Raw genomic sequence first — 19,302 nt, 5'->3', positions numbered from 1 at the left:
CTGTTTTTTAAGGTGTGTGTGTATGTGTGATTGGCGTGTGGGTCCAATGAGAGTGTGTGTGGCTCTAGAGACTTTAAGACAGCGCCTAGAACCCTATGCTGTAGAGGCAGTTCTAAGCTACCCAACGTGGGTGCTTGGATCAAACTTGGGTCCTCTGGAAGAGTAGCAAGTGTTTGCAACCACTGAGCCATCTCCCCAGCCCCTTCAATAAATGCTTCTTACACATCTGTCAGAAAGTCAACATCAATTCAGCATTTAAAGCACTAAGTAGGGGGCGGGGCGTGGTGGCGCAAGCCTTTAATCCCAGCACTCGGGAGGCAGAGGCAGGTGGATCGTTGTGAGTTCGAGGCCAGCCTGGTCTACAAAGTGAGTCCAGGATGGCCAAGGCTACAAAGAGAAACCCTGCCTCGAAAAACCAAAAAAAAAGAAAAAAGAAAGTTTAAAAAAAAAAAAAAAAAGCACTAAGTAAAACTAGAGCGGGGGGGGGGGGGTAGGGGGGAAACGACACACGACTTCAATCTCAAGAAGAATGCCTACAACACTCTAACCTCACAATGCCTCCCCTAATGCTGAAAAGCCAAGAACATGTCTTCCCCCACTTGCCCAGTATCAGAGGGGTAAGTTCTAGTGAGGACTGTAAGTACAGGAAATGAAAGGTAGATTCAGGAGAAATAAATCGCAACTGTCTTTGTCCCTAGATACCACTCCACATGTTGAAAATCTCTGGGAGGTGGAGTGGGGTGCAGAACTTAACTCTAAGTCACTACAGCAAGGCCGCAGGACATGAGGTTAATACCTGACAATTAAGCCAGCTGCTTTGAGCTGTGAGTCACTGGAAAGGAAATAAAAAACACTGCTTCACTTCGCACTAAAACAAAAATGGGTGGTACACAACTATTAAGACACTCACTCAAGAGGATAAGGCAGAGGCCTGAGCCTGAGGCAAGCCTAGGCTACACAACAAGACCTTGTTTCGTTTTAAAAGTGGGGATTAAATCTTACAAAATATTATCTCGTAAACAATCTATTTAGGCGAAAGACTAAAGTGCTGATAAAAAAAAAAAAAATGAAGATGAAGACACGCCCCGTCGTCATGGATGTGTAGCCTGAACCTTCTGAGGACCTGAGCTCTACTAAGTTGACTTTAGAGTCCATACAGCCAATCAAATTCTCAGCAGGTTTGGTGGACAGAGACAAAGAGAGCTGACCGATTAAGAGGAATAGAAAAGAGCATGAAGCCACTGAAGCCGAGTGAGGCCTAGCACTGCCGTGGCTTCAAGCCTTCCCAGTGCTCCGGTTCCGAGAGGGAGATGGTAGCAGTGCAGCATCAGGATGGGGTGTCATGGCGAGGGAGGGCCACCAACAGCGGAGGAAAGGCAGCTCTGAAAAAGGCAGCTCAAGAGGACTAAGTCTTCACATGTTTGCCCCATTTCTCAAAAGAAAATAAGCATGCAGCCTACACCTGTCACAAAAACTCAAGGCAAAGCAAATCAATGAAATACTTGTAAAATGCCACACTTTGGCAGCGAGGGCTGGGGGTGGGGGAGGGTACGGGATGGCACAGGATGGGACTACACAACAAAGGGTGGGGAAAAAAAATCGATGTGAACAGGTTTAGAATACATTTTTACAAACACTAACAAACCGTGACTCACAGGGAAAGCTATCAGGATGCTTAAAATAAGTAAAATAGAAACACGCCTCTGAAAAGAGCATTGTCAGAGACTGAAGACAAGCCTGTGGGGTAAAATAAATACACTCCTCTGAAAAGAACACTGTCAGGGACTGAAGACAAGAATGGGGGATAAGTTTTGCCAAACATACATCTGATAAAGGACTGGTATCCAAAATGCACCATGAACTTGTCAAAAAGCAATTAACTGACTTTCAAGCACGCAAAAACCCTTAGCATACCTAAAGAAGCTAAGAGTGGTGAAACCTACCTTATGATAAAGATCTTGAGTTCAAACCATGAGATCAAACCACACCTGTACTAAAACAGCTCAAACCAGACACCACCCAATTCTGGCAAGAATTTGGTAGGGATGCCAAACAGGACAGGCAAGGGGTCTAAATTCCTAAGATGCCTTCAGGGACAGTTGGTCCCATGCCTCAGCTTGAAAATTATCAGCATGGAGGAAAGTAAAATCCTTCCTGGGGTAGGGGGATAACTCAGTCAGCAATGCACCAGCCTTCGGAACAGTTTGGCAGCTTTGTGTGTAACAGAGCTGAGCAGAGGCTTACCATAAGACCCAGCCACGTGAGCAAAGGAGCCCAGGAGACTCCTCGGGCAGTGACACTATTCTGCTGCTTTGGTGAATCTGTGACAGCGAGTAATCCGGCACAGGACACAGCCTGAATAGTAACGCAGACTGTTAACAAGGTACCAAAGTCTGTTCATCAATTCAGGTGTGCCACACTAATGAAAGATGGGCCAAGAACTACAGGAGAGGAGATGGCCATGTCACTATCTGGTGCCCTTTCCCATACTCCCGAAGCTGCTCTTCAAAGCCTGTGACTGCACATTCAGTCAGCTCATCTGTCTGTAGGCCTGATACTGCAGTTCTAGGTGAAAACAATCTGTCCTCATCTGGCAAAGATTTTTGATAAGCAAAGACAGAATACAGTTCTTTAGATTAACAAACTGTTTCCAGTTGTGTCTCCTTTGCCCATTGACAGGATGCTCTTAGGCAGCTTTTCTAAGCTGAGCTGCTTGGCATACACAAATGGACGTATCTCCAGCTTTCTCACCAGTTAGCAGAACTGCTGGACAAGCATAAGCCAAGCACATAAGGAGGGTGTCCACTGTAGCTATGTAAACAGCACTGTTATTTTCTCCAAAATCCTAATTCCCCTAAAGTACGATAGTCAGCCTTCCTCCACACCATGGATCCAACGCTGCAGCCTGAAAACACTAAGAGTAAAAACTACATATATGTGAGCATGTCTTGTTGCTGCCCCTAAGTACCAGTGTATCCGCTAACCTAGAGATGCTCGTTAACACATGGGAAGATGTGGGTGGGAATACACACATCCTGTGTCCCTTTATAAAACACACGGGTATCTGTGGAGCTGGGCATCCAGTCGCACTCCTGAGACCAGTGAGCTCCTCATGTCTTCCTGGAGGGTCAGGTCTGTATCCTAGTGAAAACCTAAGTATTCTGACTGGCGACTCAAGTCCTGCTAAGCTCCAATGATGCTGCTTTATAAAGTGTCTGTGCTTTGCTTCACTAGGCAGCACAGGGCTGCGTCTGCGTTAGAGCTCTGGCTTCCACATCTACTTCTCCACCGTCTTCCGTGGGTTGGTGCAATTCCCAAACTGCTCCAATGAAGCTCTGCTTCTCGTTTCTACGTCTGTTACTAAACACAAGTTCATCTTCTCAATGCCAGTCACGTAACCATAGTTTGGCTGCGAAAGGCCTGATGCCCCTTAAATCTGCAAGGACACCCTGGAAAAGTAACATTTCATATTATACAGGTCATTTAACACGCAATTCAGTCATTTTGTGTCCAGAACTAAGCAAACAAACCAAAAATACCTTAACTGGAGCCTATACTTCTGTATCTGATGTTCTGAATACCTTGACTTCATTCTTGTACTAAATTATGGGCCTTGCACAGTCTTTTGACCACTGACCTGATTCTTACAAAGAAAATAAATTTTTTGGGCACCACTACATTGGTTATCTGCTCAAACCCACCTCAGCATGATAAAATTAAGTGTGTGTGTGCATACATATATACACACATATATATTATGTATATATATATATATATATGTGTGTGTGAGATATAGGATCCTACGGACAAGGAAGGTCAGGCTTTAATAGCCAGACACACCTGTACTGTGCTAGGTTAGTATTATAGACATGAAACAACAAAAACCTAAGAAGACAACTTATATAAGTTTTAAGAGTCTCTAAGACATGCTTTATGAATAGGGGTACAGGGGTGCTTGATCTAGTAGAAAGAGGGCTCAGAACCAACATGGGAACAACACTAGACATCTTGACGACTGTAATATATGAAACGCATCCAACCTGTTTCGTCACCCAGAAGTAGGGCCGGTACGACCTGGTAACATGATAGCTCTACCCTGGCTGTGGCTTGTCTTCCACGTTTATTATTTATGAGTAGCGTGGAATTAGAAATGCTATACTGCTTCTATGTATAAATCAAGACGTATGTACAGGGGTAATAAACTGATTAATTTGAAGGTCAAGTTTGAAAAGCACACAGGAGCAAATTGTGGGTCAAGTTCTATCCCAAACTCGGAACCAGCTAGCTCATGAACTGATTTACACCAGCGATTAATATTTTTTTTACACCAAGGGTAGGACAAATTTAACAATCCTTGTAAGTAGAAGCAAAACATTGGCAAGCTGAGTTCTTACAAAACAACTCAAATGTGACTTAAGTTCATGCTGTTTTCTATAGTACTTCTCATGAGTCAATGACACTGGTCACCTTAAGAAACAATTCTAACCTGTTTTTCTATCTCACTGTCTAGATGGAATTTCTCTTGGATATTCTAAGTGTTATAATAACATTCAAATTTTTGAACCTACTTAACTGTCCTTAAGAAATATAATAGTTAACTTTCTCCCATCTTAATCTTCGAAATACAGGATTCCTACTACTTTAAGTGAATTGTTACAACAATTTATCAAAGCAAAATAAAGATTTAGTTATTTCCTAAATCCTAGGTGTGAATCAATAGAAACAGGAAGACACAGGCAAAGTGAAGCCAGGCAGTAACTGAGGAACACCCACATTTCCGTGCCAGGTTCGGTGCTTTCATGGTCCTCACATGAGGCAAAGCACTACACTGAAGGCCAGGAACAGTGATGCACACCTGTAATAATGACTCAGGAAGCTGAGGCAGGAGGATCACAAGTTGAAGACAGCCTGTGCTACATAGGAAGACTGTCTCAAATAAAATCCACTAAATTAAACATGCATCACAAACACTAAGAGGAATGGCAGAATGCCTTGGTACCTTGTAGTATTAGAGATGACTTGTACATTAAAAGAAAGGACACAAACAATGTCTCTGGACCTGTTTTTAAATAAGTCCTAACCATGTAAAAAGCAAATCTGTGTCTTGTCTATTTCTGTACTGTCTGGAAAAGTTCCCAGGAAGATCACCTTCCTACTTCTTTACCTCTCTGTGGAGAAGTCAGCCTGTTGGGGATTATGTCGTCAGCAGACACATCACTGAGCGCACGCTCACCGGTCCTCTGCCTGCACCATGCCTTACCTCTTGTGCAGAGAATCCCTTTCATCAGAAAGTCTGAAAGCTCCGATGCACACTTCAAAGTTCTGCAGAATTTTTACTGTAATAATCTAACTTGCCTTAGATGTATATACTAGTGGAAAAAATCCAGGCCACCTGTGTGATTACTTTGGAGCATGAATTTTTCACGTTTAGAACCCAATTAATATGAAATTCTTTTTAAAGATAATAAAGATAACTGGATGGAGGTGGGAGGAAACGTTGCTGAGGACATCCCAAGCAGGGACATTCTGCTAAGTCGAGCAGAGGAAAATGAGATGTGTAAACATTTGCAGTAAGTTTAAAGGTCAGCATTTCATAGTCATTGGTTTGTTACTTTTCATAGAAAGAAACTATCCAAAGACTCTGTCCTCCTCCTCAAAAAAAAAAAGTCCAACCTTTATTTCATCACACAACACACACACACACAAGTACACACAATCAAAACATGTTCACACTACAGCTAAATTCATCAGTGGTGGTGAAGGCGGAGTCCATGCTTGACTCCTGAAGTTAATGGTAAGCAATCACATTTGCACTTTGCAATGTTTTATTTGAAGGCTAGTGACAGTGTAGGGGAAACTCACGCAAAGGCAGCATGTAAAACTCTTGTTATTATCTGTGCACACGTTTTGAAATTTCCGGTGCATATAGAAAAGCTTGTGTAGAGAAGACACAGCCTTCCACTGAAGCAGGGCTAGGACCCTTTCCACAGATTGACTCTAACGTTGGGAACTCGGCCCTTTAACAGGAATACAACTCATCTTTTCCAAACTTACCCAATGGACAAACCAAAAGCCTTGGCTTCATTTCCCCCTGCCCCAGTGTAGTAGCCATTTCAAAATAAAATTTCTATTTATAATGCTCATTTTGTTCAGGGTAGCATTTCTGAGGGAAGCCAAGTCCCCAGGCTCTTAAGCCTCAAGCTTTAGTTCTTGTGTGGGACTCCATCTTACACGATTTTAACGTGTCAAGTCCACTTTCTAAACTTCTGACTGTTCTAGCAGCTGCCCTAGGGACATGAATGCACACGGTGATAAAGACAAAATCACCTTCATGTCTGGGACAGTTAAAAGCAATGGGCTCTGAAGTCAAGATCTGTTATTTGTTCAATCTGAACAGTAAACAGAAAACACCTTTCTTGGTAACAACCTGGGTATAGTTCTACAATCAGCCAGTATTTCCAATGGTTTTGGTTTTGAGCAGAGTGACTAGTTATGTATGCTATTTTGTAAGGGGTTATATTTTGATCAATCTTTATCTCAAAAATGTGTCCAAATTGTTCCTGATATTTACTATACTGACTCTTTAATTGTAATAATTAGAAGAAATTTTCTTAAAAAAAAAAAAGATAGAAAACCATATACTCAGAAACACTTAGAAAAGGCACATTAAAGTACACTTTAAAATACAGTTGCAATTTTCACTCTCTACTCCTGAAACAAAAATAAACCATTTATCAGTAAGTGCATTTTTTCCATGGAGAAAATATTTATTAGTTTTCAAATGATCACATAATACAAATATTACACAATTAATCATTCTAGAAAAAAAATCACTTATTCATAAAGTAAACATGGAAAAGATATAAGATTGCATATTGTGACACGAAATTGTTCTTTTAAAATCTGAAAAGAAAATGCATCAAAATTAAACTTTAAACAAATCAGTTCACAGTAATACATAGAGTTTCACTTTGCAGTAGAGCTTGCCGTGCATGAGGTAATGGAGATGCTCTTACATTTCTTTTGCATACTTTAAGGAACAGAGCTGAAATTAATTAAAGTTTGAGATTCCAAGCTTAAATCACTCTCCATCACTCTTCGGTGCTGAGACAACGGCTAGTGAGCTCAGGCCAAAAAATGGTTTGCACCGAGGGTTAAAGAATGAACTGGAATGTCTAGGTGAATCTCACTTTCAGTTCTGAGCTTCCTAAAAGATTAGGTAATTTGTTTTTTGCTTATATGTATTTATAAACTATCTTATTAAATCAGGAACACAATTTCAGCTCAAAATTATCTTTAACATTTACTTTTAAGCATTATACTTTTGAAAATTGATTTATAAGTAAGAACTATTTCTTATAGCCAAGAAAGACTACAAGGCAGTTCTATCTTAGCAGGTAAGAGTTCTTCACTTTGAGAGGCTAACATTTCAGATTTCTTCTATTATCATTCTGTAACTTCTCTTCTTAAGACTTATTCCAAATTAAAAGGAACTGGCAGCATCAGGTGAGTTGGTTTTCTTTAACAGCTTTGACTGGCCAGTTACTAGATAAGCAAAGACAGAAACAGACACTTTGACAGCTGCTGCCAACTAACTGGTAACTCACTCACACAGACAGGTCCGTTCTGACTCTCCGGGGTCTCGGTTCTGCACCACTCACATGGCAGAGTGAAACAGGCATTTACTGCCTGGAAACGCAGGCCAGACTCCACTGGTCCCGGAGGCAGCTCTAGGACTTTCTGGACTTGATAAACTACAGTAAGACTAAGGCTCGGGACCAGCGCAAGGTGAACTGAGAGTGCATCCTAACGCTAGAGAGCTCCTGAAGAGCTGGCTTCGCCCTGTGTTTGCTCGTCCCCTGTAGCACTGGCTAACAAAAGGACAGGTGGTAGGCAGCAGGCCTCATCCAGCCTTGTGTAATTTTCACACTACTTTTTAAAGTGGGGGTTGCCTACTTAATTAAAATGACTTTCAGTCCCACAAATCTTTTAAGTAAAGCACATACAGAGAGCTGCTTTGAAAGACAAGACTCTCTACTTCAGTCTTCAGAATAAGAAATATTTTCATGGCCATGTAAAACTCCAATAGGAAAAGATTACTTCATTATCTGAGCCTTTCCATTTTCAGACCAAAAATAAACCAGAGTAAATCTTAAAGTTTGTAAGTAACAAGAGCAGGTGGTTGGCTCATCCTTGTGTCTTCTAGACATACTGCCTGGATCCATTCACCACTGCCTTCCAAGTGCAGGTGCTGGCCTGTGTGACAGATCATCCATGAGGGCTCTGCTAGAAGAGTTCCTTTTGCTGAGGAGGGATGATGTTTTACCAGTTGAAAGAAATCTGGGCAATTAGAGAACAAATAAACCGGTCTCCCATTATCAAGATACCTGGAGTCACAGAAGGAAGCCACCAAGGAAACAATGAAAACTTGCCAAAGCACCAACCTCACATTCTGCCCACTGTAGATGGTGAGACCTGCCTGGACTCACACCCTACCCTTGGCATCAAAGGAACTAACAAAGAACCATCTTAATGCCCTAGGAACATTCTAGTGAGAGGCTCTTTTTTTGTCACAAATTACACTCCTAGGGACTAGAAAACTACTTTTTTGAGTATATTAAATATAACTTTCAGGGCCATTAAATCTCCTGAAATGCATACTCATTCTTATTTATTTTATGAAAGAATGAAGCCTACATTTGACAGTAAAGCCACACAGTACTATTGTTCCATCTCCCAAGAGACTGAGTGTGAAGGCCTAACACATAAGGTAGGGAAAAGACCAAAAAGTCGTCACTAACAGGACACCGCGACACCTGGGCATGCAACTGTATAAATTTATAGACCTCAGGTGTCTGGCCTACCCAAAGACGAAGCACAGAAACTTCAATTTCTGGACTCTAATAGCTCTGTCAACTCCACTGCTAGAATAAAGGCCAAAGCAGGAAATGACCGCCTTCCCTCAATTCCTGTGAACTACACAGGCATGGACCAAATTGTGTGTGTGCCCCAGATTAGCCACTGCATTAATTATCTGGAGAGAAAATAAAATTGATTTGAGGTTTGTTTTCTGAATGGGCACCAGATAGTACTCTCAGGAAACACACGTCTACAGTCCCACCTGGCTCTTGTAAGAAGCCAAGGGGCTCACCAACAGAGTAAAATGGGTAACGGAAGGACACTGCACTCCATAGATAAACCCAAGGAAATAATGGAAAGCACCCACTTGTTTATTATCCTTTCCCACTCTCTCCAGAAGCTGGAAATTCTGTCTCCAAGGGTTCAGTGGACAAAGTGGAGCCCTGACGTCAAAAGCTCTCCGTGGTCGTGGCTGTATCTGTGGCTCTAGGATCACGCCTTGCACCTCTGGGAGGAGAGAAGCACTGAAATAGAGCTGAATATAGATTTAAGAAAAAACTCTTATTAAAAAAATTACATACTCTGGTCATTTGAGTTTGTAATGGCTTATCCTCAGGACAAAAAGGAGTTATCTTGGGCAAACTTTAAGTACCATCTTAATTTGAATTATAGAAATCTGTTACCTGGTAAGTACTAAGAAGGGACCTGTACTGGTCTAAGCCATAACATACTCTGTGACAAACCTCTCAACCTCAAATAGAAGATCAAAGGGAAAAAAAAAAATCATAAATTATGATGGGAAACAAGATCATGGTTGTCCTAAAGGGGCAGGGAGAAGGCATTCAACATGAGATACATCACAAGACCCAGTTATTTCTTCTATCAAAGAGAAGAAGATGGATTGGAAAGTGGAAACAGAATAATCATAGTGACAGAACAGTATACTTCAGGAATGTCTACAAGGCTCAATTTAAGGCTCAATTTAATGGTTTAAATTCCAGTGATTTAAAGAGAACTGATCCACATTATAGGCCAATATTATGGCAAAAAAAAGGTTAGGCTTGAGTTTTATCAAAGCTCTGACTAATGTCAATGGAAAAGGTTTCTTCAAGCATTCATCCTTGAAACTGGAGGGCAGGCTAATGTTCGCAGGTAATAGATAGTCCAGTTTTTTAAAAGTACGGTCCTTTTGTTTGGAGTCAGGAAGAACCAGGAATATCCATTAGTGCCCACAATGTAGAAATTAAAACAGCAAGCATACCAAACAATAGGTGATGCTAAGCATGCAGGAAAATCACTTTTCTACAGGACAGAAGTTTAAAAGCACAAAGCCTCTGGTCAAGGGAAAGCTGAAAAGGAGAAGCAGAGAGGCAGGTATGCATTTAAAGTTACAGGGGTTAACAGCAGTGCCTCACGGGAAATGCTAATTCTGTGGTACAGAGTGGCACATTCCTGTTAAATCTGAAGAGCCTCCTCTAACGATGGACCTACTGCGTGTCCCTGCTCTATGATCAGTCAAGTCATGGTGTCCTACTTCTGGGACATGTTGTATTTTGGGTAAATGAAGGGGCAAATGCTACTGAGTTATTTTCCTCTCACACCGACTGGTTATCACAAGGTTTCCTTACCTGTTAGTGGAATGAGGGTTGCGCTCTCCTGTTCTCTACCAAACAACCAACAAAGGTTATAGTCTCAGCATTAAGGAGGGGGCAACCAACCAGTTAGTGTCTACTGCCTTCACTTCCTTCTGGCTCTGGCAGCCAGTTTGGAAACATACCAAAGCTGAAAAGGAATGGTTACTCCATTATCTAACAACATTGAGACTCAAAATTTTGAAAAGCCTGAAGATGACAAGAAAGCTGAACCCTTCTACTTAGGAACATATCCAACTTTGCACAAATGAGAGAGAAAAAAATTGGCCTAAGAAAAGGAAACCTATGATGAAATTTAACCATCCAACCTATAATTTCCAAAAATGAAAAGAAAATCGAAAGTAATAGAGGAGGTGGAATTGCCACGTAATAAAGACAGAATAAACATCTACAGAGTGCTTTGTGAGGCAAAATGGCAGCACCTGGTCCTCGCTTACAGTTCCCAACAGACTGTAGTGGATCAGTGTGCTGTCCAGTGTTACTATATTAAGCAGGTGGACCGGGAATGATAAAAGAACCACAGTTAGAACCAGACTATCTCAAGGAACGCAGTCTAGTCCTCAGAACTAAAGAAAATGGACAGACCCCGACAGCTGGACTCTTACTGCTAAGACCCTGAGAACAGCATAGCCACAGTGTGTCAACGTTGCCTCATACGTCTCCTACTCAACAGTGCAAGTGCTACAGCAGAGCTGCAACTGGCCAGCAGTCACCCTCTCATCTTCTCCAATTCTGTTGGCAAACCCTTCCTTTTGTGATAATATTTCAATATAAACCACTGGCGATTGTTTATGAATTCTATACTAATGAAAGCTAAGTAAAATTTAATAATCAAGGTAGGTTTAAAAATCTATTCAAGCCAGGCACAGTGGCCCACACCTGTAATCCCAGAACTCAGGTGTGTTCGGAGCCAGCCTGATCTACAAAACAAGTCCAGGACAGACAAGTCTCAGAAAAACCCTGTCTTTAAAAAAAAAAAAAAAAAAAGCTTTTCCCCAATTTCCCCCTAATGATCAAATAACAATCAATCCTAACACAGCGTTGGGCAAAAACTGGGAAAAAAGTGAACAGCATTTTGAACAAATACACATGACAGTGTTTTTTAAGTTTAGCTTAACATTAGGTTGAGTTCACAGCCTCAGCAGGAGCTTTAAGCTACCCACTTCCAAACCTGTGGTTTATTTTTCGCACCTTCCAGAATTCATGTTAAAAAGAGCCATCTTAGCTTGAAGACAACAAAAATCACACAAGGAAAACCCTAAGATCTTTACGTTAAGTTAAAAAGCAAGTTCAAGTTAGCCCAAGAAGTCTGTGAACTTCCCAAAGTCACATTTCTTTCAGAATATTTCTTCATTTTGCCCTTAGTATCAGAACTGCACCATGCTCTTACTCGGTGGTGAATAAACACACAGATTTTGTCAAGTAAAAACGACTTTAAAAATCATTAAAGAGAGATGGAATTCTTTTTACTACAAGTAAAAATTCTGGTTGGATTTGATTGTATATAGAAAAATGCACAATTTGAAATTGAGGTCGTACGTGAGGAGCACCAGTGACAGTGCATCAGGACACAGGAGACCGCCTCATGCCGGGCTCCCCAAAGCACTCCTCCATGAGATGTTTTAAATGGGGAAAACAACATATTCTGTAAGACTAAAATGTAAGCACGAGAGAGTAAATTTCAAACCAAAGGTGACAAAATCTGTAGTGCTGTGATGTCACACAGCAAGGATATGAGTGGTCTCTCCGGCAGGTCAGTGAAGTTACCAAAGCTCTCTGTAACTCTACATTTCTAAAGATACAGCCAGAAAGTCCAGCTATGTTCAAATCAAAAACAAATGCTAAGTGTTATTTATGTATGCTTTGCATTACATGCATTACACATACCACCGAGAAAAGGCTCTTTTGAAACATCTGTCAAGAGGCTGCTTGTAAACTCTGTCCTCAGAACTGTATCATTAAGTGAGGATATACAGCTTATTGGTTTTAAGCACTTCTGTCATCAAAGAAAAAGAGAAAGCTATGTCTATTTTTAAACAGTGCGCCTGTTGTTGTTTTTGAGGCAGGGCCTTACGCAGCCCAGGATGACTTCTGCATCTCTAGTGCTAGTACCACACAGCCTGCAGCAGTCCAGGGATGTGGCTCTCTTAAAGACCTGTGTCATTCCTGACCTAGGTAAACCACTGCTTACAAATGTGCAGATTTGTGCAATAAGACCTTACAAATGACTTGGTAACCTCCACAGCATCTGTTTCATACCTACCTTCCATCACTGATTCTTACTGGTTCAAAAGAACTTCTACTTAAGAAATGAACTTCCCACAGACTCCTCTGTGCAGAACAGTCCCGGTTGGTCATCAGAAGAAAACATTTCTTTTTCTTTTCTTTTTTCTAACAAAAGCAGAATCTTTGTCTCTCCAGGCCCTAGAAGAGTGTGTGGTACTCTGAATAGATAATTCAGAAAATGGTTTCCAAATGAAACACACTGGTCAAGAAACAGTAAGGAAGGGAGAATTGTGTTTCCTGGCTAACATACAGGTAGACACCCCACAGTTCAACTTTAATTCTTAAGGCAACAACTTTAAACAAGGTATCAAAATTCAGGCAGGAGGTGGCATCAAACCAGGCTACCTACTAAGTGCCAAGCCAGTTGTGGCTACTTAGGCGGACCCCCATCTCAAAACAAACCACCCACTAGACAATAAAACCCCCTCAACAGCTAAAAAAAAAAATCCATTAAAATATGTTTTCTCATCCTTTTGGAAAAGGTAACATTCAAAGTGTTACTGGGACTGAACTCACACCACTAGATTTAAATGTCCAGTTTTGCTAAAGGGAAAACAATAGGGGGCTGGAGAGGTGGCTCAGAGATTAAGAGCACTGTCTGCTCTTCCAGAGGTTCTGAGTTCAATTCCCAGCAACCACATGGTGGCTCATAACCAACAGTAATGTGATCTGATGCCCTCTTCTGGCCTGCTGGCTCACATCAGGCAGAATACTGTATAAATAATAAATAAGTCATCTTTTAAAAAAAGTAAAACAATAGATAAGTAACCAAATATGTCTTCATATCCACTAAGGCATAGGATGAAGTAACACAGATAAAAATGTAGACAATCAAAAGGTTGTCATAGAATATACCTGGTAACTTCTACCAGCTAGCTGTAACAAAGGGTAAAGGGAAACCTCAAAAGAAAGACAAAACATAAAATTCCTTAAATCTGACTCTTCTGAATGAAAAGGAATTGTCTATTTGACCTGCCCACATTACTGAAAGTAATCTTAAGCCTCACGGTACTCAATTGTGATTTTTACAATTAGCCCAACTTTGCCCTCCCCAATAGCTCTGATGCCTGCTTGTTTTCTGAGTATAAATTATTGGCTTTGTTCTTGGGCTAGTCAGGAGACTCTGAAAAAAGTTACTTTCAGATAAAATACCTCTTCTGCTGTATTTTTTTCCTAAGATCCCAAGTGGTACATTATATAAATATACTCAGAAAAAAGTGAAAAAAGACAGCAGGTAATATTCATATTTCATTAATTACATCAATTCCATTAGTATCTTTATCCATATGGCAAAGATTGCCATCAGTCAACACCACCAGCACCAACAGAGTAAGACTAAAACTGAGAAAGCCCTGATGCAACAAGGATGTCAAAGAAAGACACACGAGTACAAGTAACAATACTTAATGCCATCAGTCTCACGTCATCACCTCCACGACACAAAGAGAGAAAATCAACACCCACTTATCAACGATGGTCGTCCAGCAGTGGAGTAGACGGAGAGTATGCACCTCCTGACCCAGGCACTGGGCAGAGCACACTAGCTCTCCTGCCCCATCTGATCATGAGAAAACAGCAGGTGAGCAGAAAGTGGAAAGCCACTGGGCGAGCTGCTGCTATGTGTCAAGGTCAGTGAGACCCGGCAGGGAATTGCCAAGTACAGTGTGGGAATCTAGATGGGACCCTAAAAGGATCAGAGTAAACACGGTGTCAAAGCTCAAAGCCAGCTTACAGATGGGTACTCATTTCCTAATCTCTCCATTTGTATAGGAATGCCAAGGAAAGCTGGGTGGTAGTTTCTGGAAAGACTGTGTACTACTCACCCCTACTGTTTCAAAACAAAAGGCTAAAATTTAAAAAAACAAAATGTCTGGAATCAGTTTCTGTAACCATGCAATACTCACTGAAAAGAAATATAAATCAAATTTTTTTTCAGATTCAGAATAGTTTAGTGTGCTGTTTCTTCAAAAAGTATTCCTAATGAAAATAACAGCAGTGTGTCACTGTGAATGCCAAAAGTCCACGTTAGCCAATGAAAAGAAACTAAGGCAACCTGTCTGTCTACTGCTCACCAAGATAGATTCCTACACAACACTCAGACTGCAACGCCCCCACAAACTAAAACTGTCCAGCCAGATTTCCTGTACTTAAAATCCTAGTGGCTTACTAATTATTCAAAGCTTTCATCATTGTTTCAATTTTTCAAACATTTTGAGAACAAAATTTTCATTAATGTCTAAGAAGGAAAATACTGAATATGGTGAAAATATTATTATCACCATTAAACTGACAACTCTAGAAATACAACTTAGGCCAGATATGGTAGAGGACATTCCTTAACACCAGCACTCAGGAATCACAACCTCAACCTCTGTACGTTCAAGGCCAGCCAGGGAGGGCTACATAATGAAATGCTCTATGAAAGAAAAGAAAGAAGAGAAAAGAGGTTGGGGTGGGGCAGGGGGCGGGAGAAGAAGTGGTTTCCTTACATTAATCTTAGTACTGGGAGTTTAGGGGCAGGAAAATTAGGTATTCAAGACCAGCCTTGGCTACATGAGACCCTGTCTGAAAAGCAAAAACAAGAACAGACAAATTTGAGTTCACACCACACTTGATTTCAACCCTTCAAAGTGCCAATGCTACAAGAAAACATTTTCTTTGTATTTATCAAGCCAAAGATCTAAACCTCCGCTATAGAGACTGTGGTGCTAGACAGATGGCTCAGCAGTCAAGAGCACTGTCTGCTCCTCCAGAGGACCAGGTTTCAGTCTCCAGCACCACATGGTGGCTCACAACTGTCTGTAACTCCAGTTCCACAGGATCCAATATCATCTTCTATATCCCCTAGCACTAGGCACAAGCATTGTGCACAGTCATACATGCAGATGAAACATAAGTAAGATTTAGACGCGAGCGAGCACAGGACTGGAGCGACAGCTCTATGCTTCAGGGTGATCCCTTTCTTCCAATCAGCTCCCAGCCCCTGTGTCAGGAAGTTAAAACAGTCCATTTTAACTCCAGTACCAGGGGATTCATGTCTCTTCTGGCCTCCTCAGGGATATGCACTCAAATACACATGTGCACACAAGTGCGCGCACACATAATTAAGTAATAATAATAAGTAGTGCTTTTTTTAATGAAATGAAATTAATCTGGCCTCCTTCACACATTTTGGAAGTCACTGACTGCATATCATTCAGAAGTAATACCAGATTGTGGTATTTCTAAAAAGTAAAAACAAACATTTTTAAAAATCCATTCTGTCCTCCAATTTTAAGTTCAGCTAATACTTTAAAACCTGAGTTTACTTTAAGTTTTACAGCAGACTAGAAGAGTCAAAAGTCCCCTCCATATTTAGTATCACTGTCTATACATTCCATGACAAATTTTTCACCTTAAAAAAAAAATCTCAGGCTACAAAGGACTTCAAATTTTACCTCAAATTTTGAGATTTTTAAACCATATATGGTGGCTCAATCTATAATCCCCCATTCCAAAGGCTGCATCAGGAGGGTCACTGCAGGAGGACAGCCTGGGCTACATCTACCCGCCCACCAGTGAGAAGGCTGCATCAGGAGGGTCATTGCAGGAGGACAGCCTGGGCTACATCTACCCGCCCACCAGTGAGAAGGCTGCATCAGGAGGGTCACTGCAGGAGGACAGCCTGGGCTACATCTATTACCCCCATACACACCCAGTCAGAAGGCTGCATCAGGAGGATCATTACAGGAAGACAGCCTGTGCTACACAGCAAGTTACTCCTGAGCTACGGAAGCAAGTACTATGGCTAGGCTACAGAGCAAGAACCTGCCTCAAAACAACAACATACCTCTCTTGTATTCCATTTCTCAAATGAACACATAAGAAACTGATGGGCAGGTTCAATACACTTCTTTCCTTAGTCAACGCCACCAAGATTTAACCCTACAGCATAAGCAGCCAGGAACAGATAACTGATGAAATGCCTTGTATGTCTGTGAAAATTGAAATATTTATACTAGCTAGCTCCTTGTAACCTAATTTGGATTTCCCTCAAGAATACACTAGCACACAGACTCCATCCCTAATAACTGCGAACCATTTACAAGGTAGGGACAGGCAAATGAACCGAGGGCATGCCGACACAGCATGCTTCCAAGCATCTGGCAAAAACCTATTTGGTGCACTCTCACATGGCAATAAGCACACTTTTATTTCTAATATGAACGTACAACTTAGGAAAAGCAAGATAAGAAATGCTAACATTATGGTAAGGTAGTAACTGTAGACAGAAGAGGGCTGAAGGGGATATAAAAAGGATTCAACAAAAACCCTTGGACTCTAGAACTTTCCTTTTCCCATGTGACAAACTAGTATTACAAAAACACCTATTTTGAAAGTTCATAGAGAACTTCATGATCCAGTTCAATCAATCTATGAACCTAAACATCCCAATCCTGACTCACTGTCTTATTAAACCAAACCAACTAGTCTCCTTCATTCTGTGAGATGGTTTACCACCCCATACAGGGCTGAGAACAGAACAGATGCTCCTTAGGGCACTGTGCCCATCTAAAACCATCCTGACAAAGTTTCAGATCGCTTCATCTGGAAAATGGTTCTGCTGTGGTAAACTGTCACATGGGGTTTAAACTGTCACATGACACTGTATTTCCCTAAGTCCCCTTCACTCCCATTAGAAAAAAACAGATGGCCTGTTTGTAACTACTTTTGCACTTGTGAACTTTTCCCAAGTACTTATCAGATGTAGGACATTCCTCACAGAATGGAATTCAGAAAAAGATTAAGCCCTGATTTCCCCATTGAATGGAATGAGGTATTGTTTGTTTGTTTGTTTGTTTGTTTGAAATAGAATGAAGGCACTCAATATATACCAATCTTAGTAGAACTGAGAAAGAAGCCATTCTGAAAGTAAGTTCTTTCGTAGAACCCCCAGTGATCACAAAGACCCAGGACCCTTGTTCAGGAGGCCGTGGTATGTAGAAATCTTAGCCAGGTAGGCAAGCTTTCTTCTTTAACCTACAATGCCACAAAGGAACCGTCTAACTTGGCACATATGATCACCCACCATGTACACAGCTACAAGGACTTGAGCTGGGTGCATTACACACCTATCTCCTTTAATCTTCCCAAACAGTACCAGAGTATCCTTTAGTCCCAAAGAACAGGTAAGAAAACTGGACTGAGAAAGCTCAACTCACTTACAAAAGCCATGCAATTAAGAGGTAGAAGAAACAAGGTTAGAGACCAGGTCTCATGCCAAAACTGATATTCAGTACAATCTACCTCATTATACGCTGAAAGCACTAACACCTTTGTCCGATCAACTGACGTGAATGTGGAAGCTGTCACGCACACTGTATGTGGAACAACAACTGAGCATAGACTTCATCTGGAGACATCGCGGTCTATGCTGCTCAAACACATGAGGCCCTCTGGGCTTTCCCCTCTATGGCCTTAGTTAGTACTTCTGCCAACACCAGGTATGGATGAAGCACCTGGTATTTCTGAGACAAATACATCTCTATGGAAAGAACTGGCAAGAGCTTTCGAGACTGACAGACAACTGCTTAAAGTAGCTGTTACCATTTTTACTTCCCAGGTAAGCAATGAGGGGAACGCACCACTGGATAGAAAACTGTACCAAGTTTTTCCACAATTACCAACCATCGCACCTGCTTCTTTCCTTCCACCTCTGTAATGGTGTATCGCCTTTCTGGCTTTGTTCATCTCCTAGTCATGTGCTGAACCTCTAACTCAGACTCGGTACTCATGGTATTTAGACTCAGTACTAATGGTATTTAAGCTTCATACTCAAAAGCTCAAATATAGCAGCACAGCTTGGCTCGGTTACACCAGACTCTACTCTTGAAGCTTTTGTTTTTACATATTGGATCTATTTATAATAAGCCACTGTAAAGCCTCATGGGCTTAGACTCTGAGTACAACCAGAAAAATAACCAAAATGCTAAGGAAAAATATCCCCAAATGGGCCTTAACTTCCACAAAATCAACTCTTCAAAACGTTCTCCTTCTGCAGCTGCTGGGCTGGTGTAGAAGCAGGCCACTTGCAGGTGTAAAGTGAGGGGCTTTCAGCAGCAGCTGCACCTTCCCACTAGTGACAGTGGGGATGGGGGCATTGCCCCAGTGATGATGTAAGCATCACCATCATACCCCCCCAAAACTCCAGCTGACACTTTCAACAGCTCCAATGTTCATCCAACAAAAAATAAAATTTACCTTCCAACATAAAGGAGCAAAATGATAAATTCCATTTTCCAATTGCATATTAGTACATTTGTGGTCCAGTAACAAACATATGACATGAATACAACCTGCAACAACTCAAAACTAAAGATCTGAGTCATAAATATGCTATTATGATTCAACTAATTAGAACAAGGTTTCTGTATTTATTTATTTATTTATTTATTTATTTTTTATTTTTTATTTATTTTTTTTTTTTTGGTTTTTTGAGACAGGATTTCTCTGTGTAGCCTTGGCT

The 19,302-nt window shown here is 41.2% G+C and overlaps 1 protein-coding gene across 2 annotated transcripts in view; it reads right to left on the bottom strand.

Annotated features, from left to right (window-relative positions):
- The window catches only part of Tsc22d1 (TSC22 domain family member 1), a 101,852-nt gene that overhangs the window by 67,965 nt on the left and 14,585 nt on the right, over positions 1-19,302 (bottom strand). The window contains exons 2-3 of one of the 2 annotated variants that reach the window (XR_007832288.1): positions 9,227-9,394; positions 8,279-8,340 (exon numbers count right to left, since the gene is read on the bottom strand). The exons of the other annotated variant lie outside the window; for it this stretch is intronic. The gene's annotated coding sequence lies outside the window, so the exon portion shown is untranslated. Of the gene's footprint in view, positions 1-8,278; positions 8,341-9,226; positions 9,395-19,302 lie in introns of those variants that run through there. 2 annotated transcript variants of the gene reach the window in all.

The sequence above is a fragment of the Acomys russatus genome, chromosome 18, assembly GCF_903995435.1.
Source record: "Acomys russatus chromosome 18, mAcoRus1.1, whole genome shotgun sequence".
NCBI lineage: Eukaryota > Metazoa > Chordata > Mammalia > Rodentia > Muridae > Acomys > Acomys russatus.
This window is presented reverse-complemented; position numbering and strand designations above follow the sequence as displayed.